Source organism: Physeter macrocephalus, chromosome 8 (genome assembly GCF_002837175.3).
Source record: "Physeter macrocephalus isolate SW-GA chromosome 8, ASM283717v5, whole genome shotgun sequence".
NCBI lineage: Eukaryota > Metazoa > Chordata > Mammalia > Artiodactyla > Physeteridae > Physeter > Physeter macrocephalus.
Window position 1 is genome coordinate 108,321,715 of NC_041221.1, and position 6,436 is coordinate 108,328,150.

At 44.1% G+C, this 6,436-nt stretch overlaps 1 pseudogene; it reads left to right on the top strand.

Moving 5' to 3' along the window:
- The first annotated feature begins 406 nt into the window (after positions 1-406).
- LOC102977312 (transcription initiation factor TFIID subunit 12-like) lies at positions 407-5,782 on the top strand (annotated as a pseudogene).
- The last annotated feature ends 654 nt before the right edge of the window (positions 5,783-6,436 follow it).

A 6,436-nucleotide genomic window follows, 5' to 3' on the forward strand; every position in this document is an offset into this window, starting at 1 on the left:
ATCATGTAGTAGTTAAGATCATGGATGCTGGTGCCAGACTATTTGTGTTTGTACCCTTGGTATTAGGTGTGTGACCTTGGGCAAATTGCTTAAACTTATCCTCTCTGTGCCCAGGAGGCCTCATCCATAAAATGAGAATAATAATAGTACCTATCTCAAATGGTTGTAATGAGGATTAAAACAGTGGTTATTATTATTGTTGTTATTTTTATTTATTGTCATTATTGGCCTGGAATCCTGGGAAGGGATGGGAAGTAGACGGTATAGACAGATGGGACCACAGAGTCTTTTAAATGATTCCAGGGTAATTGCCTAGGAAATTGTGTGTGTGTGTGTGTGTGTGTGTGTGTGTGTTTGTGTGTTTGTGTGTTTGTGTGTCTGTCTGTTGGGGAAAGAGAGCCCGGAAATGAGACGACGTGCTGCCTGGACAGTGTCTGCTGAGCACACTAGAGAAGAACTCTATGGAGAACATTGTTTTGGTACCAATCAGATTTCTCCCCAGCAGCCAGCTGCCTTGTCTGTGTCTAATGAAGAATCTACTTTGTGTACACCCAGGGTCCAACCAGTTAATTCTGCAACCACTGAGAGGAGGAATAGTACACATCTGCTGTTTTTATATGTGTTTTCTTTATCAATTGGTAGTCTAACAGAAGTATGGGCCATTAATGCCACAGGAATTTGGTTTATCTCCATCAAATTTACCTAGTGTGGACAACTATGAAGTCTGCAAACAACACACAAAAAAACTCAGAACACCTGTCTCCAAAAGGGGGCCATGGGCACCAAAGAATTGATGTTGGGGGAATTCCTCTAACCTGTATGTCTAGGGTACCTGATTCGGAGAAGTCTGAGGTCCCCGATCTGTAATACTATTTAGTAACACCTCTTGTTACAAATGGCTGAGTCTTGTAATGATAGAAGGACCCCTTTTTAAAGAGCTGCTTGTTCTGTGGAAGGAACTCCTCAGACACGTGCTCTGGGGCAGCACCACACAGTGTGGTCCTTGGAGCACAGCATCAGTGCCACCTGGAAGCTCATAAGACAGGCAGAATCTCAGTTTTCCTTCCAGACCTACTGAATCAGAATCTCCCTTTACAAGGTCCCAGGAGACTCAGGTGTGCATTAGAGTTTGAACAGCTCTGTTCCCATGGACTCAAATGGGTCACGCACCTTTTCTGGGTGCCTGGAGTTGCAAAGCACTGTGAAAGACTCCGGTTGATCATTTCCCAAAGTTCAAGGAAAAGTATCCCCAGAAAGAACAGATAATGCTAATAAGCATAGCAATTACAAGTAAACCCTCTTCTTAGAATTAGCAATTGAAGAAATATACAAAGAAACGTGTGAAATTCTTCATTTTGAGACTTTTTAACCCTCAAAGGTCTTGAAAGGAGAGATGCCTCTGGAATGCAGCATTACACTTAGATCCTTCAGATATTTAGATCAAAGCCCATCAAAGTGTTTGTGGGCTCAAAGGCAAAAAGAAATCAGTTCTGAAATACAAGAGTTGTGCTGAGGCAGTTTTTGTACTTTTGTGCATCCTTTTGAGGAACAGTTCTTCTTGAGCCTTTGAACCCTAGAGACCTGCCAGTTTGAGTGGAAGAGGTGCCATTTTCCTTTAAGCTGCTGGTTGCCTTCTGTTCAGATCCTCAAGCATCAAGGTCAGGTCCTGTTCAGAGTAACTGAATGTTAATTGACTTGCTGGGAATTTACGTGCATTATCTTGTTTACACCAATGTTCTGCTGGCAGTTTGTAAATCATTCTCTCCCGCGAGCTCTGACGTGGATTTGAAGTTTGTTTCTGTTTTATAGGAGTTGGGTTAATCTGTAGCTATGCTAGAGGGTTAGAGAAATTAGATAGAATGGCGGGGGGGGGGGGGACACGACTCTCCCCACCACATTCCTGTATTGTGAATGATTATCAAAATTGTCAGGGATTGTGGAGCACCACATTCCTGTATTGTGAATGATTATCACAATTGTCAGGGATTGTGGAGACTGCATTTACCTCCAGGTAAGAAACAGACTGGCTATATAATTAGGCTAACACTTTCTGGGGAGATTTTTTTGTTCTTTACCTTTGCCAAATGTATATAGGCTACTGCTTGCTTGAGCATCCCCTTGGCAACTAACCAACACACACATACACACGCAGGGGCACAGACTGGCTGGCACGCTCATAAAGACCATGCAAGGTGACCTCAGTGATTTGTACGGCTACCCCTTGCCACGGTCCATTTCTCAATACATTGGGCAGTCTTCCAAATATACAGCAGCTCTCTATGCAGTAATCACTTGACATCATTGAAACCCCAAGCAGAAGATATACAGTTCCCGTACATCTTGCTCTGTTTTTGGTCTGTATTAACTGTAATCCCACTGTTGCTTATTTTTCTTGCCACTGACTGGCTATGTCACTTTGGGCAAATCACTGTGCTTCAGTTTCCTTATCTATACAATTAAGTGGCTGTACTTTTTAGCTATAGCCTGGGTTTCACGCTTTTTCCTTTGGCTCTAGGAAGTAAAACAGTTGCCAGCTCCCAGGCTGTTCATCGGGGACCTGAAGCCTGGAGCTGCAATGCTATAGTGAAAACTGTAGTGGCCTCAGAGGGTTTGTTTGGAATTCCAGATCTGCCTTTAACTTAATGTGCCTCTTACCTTTGGCAAATCTCTTGGATTTTCAGTTTCCACATCTGAAAAATGGAGATGAATATCCTGTCTTGCTAACCCTGCAGGGCTGTGATGAGAATGTATTGCACTCAGAAAAGTGCTAATCAGTACAGAGGCTGATAAATTACCAGGTTTTTCTGATCTGTCCTTTTAGTCTGGGACGTGGCATCAAGCTGGTCCCAGTCCTTGAGTATCCGCAGTTAGCCGCAGCTGCATTGCAGAATCCTATAGAGATATGATTCCCAGGCTACCCTCAATACCACCCAAGCAGAGTTTCTAGGGGAAAGGATCAGGCATATGAAACGGACGTGAAGGCTGATTTGAGAACTAGTGATCTGAAGGCAAGGAAATCTTACCACTCTCTTGATCTGAAATGCTAATATTCATTGTGTGTAACAGGATGTCTCTTCTCACATCTGATGCCTGAGGTGTGGTGCCGACAAGGATAGAGTGTGTAAGGGGCTGTCCTGCTGTCACCTTCTTATTAAGCTTGACAGATATACCTTCTAGTCTTGAATCTTGGTTTCCTTCCCCATATATTAAGTGGAAATCATCTCTGACACACCTGTTGGAAATGAACTTCCCCAAAACTACATATCTTTTGGAAAAGTGTTCAACTTGAACTGTACTTACCCTCTCTAAGCCCTCTTTAAAGCACTAACTAGGGCACAGTGGAACTTCATCTATTGTCATTTGGAGCACTACAGTATTAGGAGATGATAGAAAAAGGAGGAGAGGAAATAGAGAGGAGCCACGCAAATCCGTTTCTACTTAGACCATTTTGTTACCTGCTAGAGTCTGTTTAGAACTGACACCAGTTAGTTAAGTTCTGTGCCTAAGGAACAGCTTTGGGATGAGAACCTGGAGCTTAAGCAAATGGATTCACAAGCCACAAAGTCTTAGGCTTAGTCCTTCATTTCACTCTTCTGATCTAGTTCCACATGTCTGGGAGTGAACTCAGGCTAGATGTTTCAGAGCCACAGTCCCAGGCTGGCACCATTAAGAACCTCAGAGGAGGTGGAGGCATGGGGAGAAAAATATACCACTATCCAGGGACTTCCCTGGTGGCGCAGTGGTTGGGAATCCACCTGCCAGTGCAGGTGACACGGGTTCGACCCCTGGTCCAGGAAGATCCCACATGCCTCCAAGAACTGGGCCCGTGCACCGCAACTGCTGAGCCTGCGCTCTAGAGCCCACGAGCCACAACTACTGAGCCCACGTGCCACAACTACTGAAGCCCACGCACCTGGATGCTGTGCTCTGTCAAGAGAGAAGCCACAGTAGTTTGAGGCCCGCGCACCACAACGAAGAGTAGCCTCCGCTCGCGGCATGTTCACTTTGAGCAAAAGAACAACAGATCCTTCTGCAAGAGAGAGAAAGAAAGGAAAAAAACCCTCTTTCTTTAATCTAGCAGAAAAGAATGAATTACCTCAGTGCATGCTCCTACTGGTATAAATAGCAGTATTAGGAAAAAAGCTTGTTTCTCTATGACTGGAAAACGTTTAGGACACAGAACCTGGACTCCATCTCTTCTCTATTTCCCTGGTCACTTTAACACTGTGAGCTTTGGACTCCAGGGAGAAAGTCTAAAAATACTATAGCCTATTTGTTCAGAAGGTAACAAAGATGGAAGGGCCCTGCTTTTGCCTAAAGGGAAAAAAGGAATATAAAATCTTAATGTTTTCATTTTTGAACTCTAAACCGAAGTCAGACCTTGGAATACTCTTTATTTTTCTTTTTAATAGGCAATGTGAAGACGTGGTAACACAAATTCAAATGGCACAAAAGGAAATATATTGAAAAGTTATTCTCCCTTCTAACCCTGTCCACCAGCACTCCAGTTCCCCTTCCCTGAGGCTATCTCTGATGGCAGTTTCTTGTGGATCCTTCCAGAGATGATATTCTCTGCATATCGAAGTGTGTGTGTGTGTGTGTGTGTGTGTGTGTGTGTGTGTGTGTATGTGTGTGTTGATGTATTTATGCATGGGCACCTTCACAGAGCTCTGACTTCCTTCTTTTAACATGAATAGTTGCTTCCTAGTCACACTCTCCTGCCCCTTGCTTTTCTTCACTTAAAAAGATGTCTTGGGCTCCCCTGGTGGCACAGTGGTTTAGAGTCCTCCTGCCGATGCAGGGGACACGGGTTCGTGCCCTGGTCCGGGAGGATCCCACATGCCGCGGAGCAGCTGGTCCCCTGAGCTATGGCCGCTGAGCCTGCGTGTCTGGAGCCTGTGCTCCGCAACGGGAGAGGCCACAAGAGTGAGAGGCCCGCGTACCGCAAAAAAAAAAAAAAAAAAAAAAAAAAAAGATGTCTTACTTGGGGAGGGCCGAGCAGTCAGACTGGCTGCTGAGATGAGCGCTTCACTGGGGCAGTCTCTGCATATCATGGGGAGATAGACGCTGCTGCCTTTGATTGGGTTTGGTCCTCATAGCTCCAAAAGAAACAAGATCTCGATAAGCTCTATGAGCTGAAGTCCAAAGCGTGTTAGATTGTGAACCAGTTTGGCCCCTCAGCCCCTGTCAACCTGTCCAGTTTCTCATCAATAAAACCGGAACCTGCTAGCACCCCTCCACAAGGCTCCATGGCCAATAGCACTACAGTGGTAAAGATCCCAGGCGCTACTGGGACGGGAGGGTGTCTCAGCCCTGAAAACAATCAGGTATTGACCAAGAAGAAATTACAAGACTTAGTAAGAGAAGTGGATCCTAATGAGCAATTGGATGAAGATGTGGAGGAGATACTACTGCAGATTGCTGATGATTTTATCGAGAGCGTGGTGACAGCAGCCTACCAGCTTGCTCGGCATCGCAAGTCCAGCACCTTGGAGGTGAAAGATGTCCAGCTGCATCTAGAACGCCAGTGGAACTTGTGGATCCCAGGGTTTGGCTCTGAAGAAATCCGAACCTACAAAAGAGCTTGCACCACAGAAGTTCCCAAACAGAGAATGGCATTGATCTGGAAAACAACCAAGAAATAACACACGGAAAGGTCAGGGAATGGACAACAATGTATTTGGAGATACTTGCGCTGAGACCTCAGCTATCTCATCCTTGAATTTTTTGTTTTTAATGCTTTACAGAGAAGCATATATTTTTAATTAACAGTGCAGCAATATCTATAATGACTGACAGGATCTGCCAAAAGAATAAAGCCTCCTACCCCAGAAAAAAAAAAAAAGATGTTTTAGAGACAATTTCATATTAGGACATAAAGACCAGTCTTCTTCATTTTAATATCTCTATAGAAGTGCACGGAGGTCGTATCATAATTTACTTAACGAGCTTCCTACTGGTGGGAACTTAGACTCTTTTGATTCACTTGCTCCTACAATGTTGGAATGAATATTCTACATATACCTTATGGTGTAAAATATTTTTGAATCTTAAACTGCCATGATGTAAATTGCTTCTCACATCTCTCCTCTTCAGTGGTTGCAAGTTTCTCCCAGGCTCAGCAGAAAACTTTAGCAGACTTAATTATATTTTATTTTTTAAATATTAACTATATGTCAGAGTACAGTGCTGATTTCTGGATGTGGGATTTCTCTCTGGTTTAGTTTAGCTGTTACCAACCTAGCCAGGGAAGACAAAAGTTTGATCTGTGTTTCCACATGGCCACTAGATCAGTCACTGAGCGAATGTGACCCTTTCTGCTACAGTGGTAAGGTCACAAAAGTCACCTTAACAACCTGAGGAAATCAATTCCAACAATATCTAGGAACCACCTCTGACTCAGGGCTTTCTGGATGCATAGAATTTCTGCCTCTGC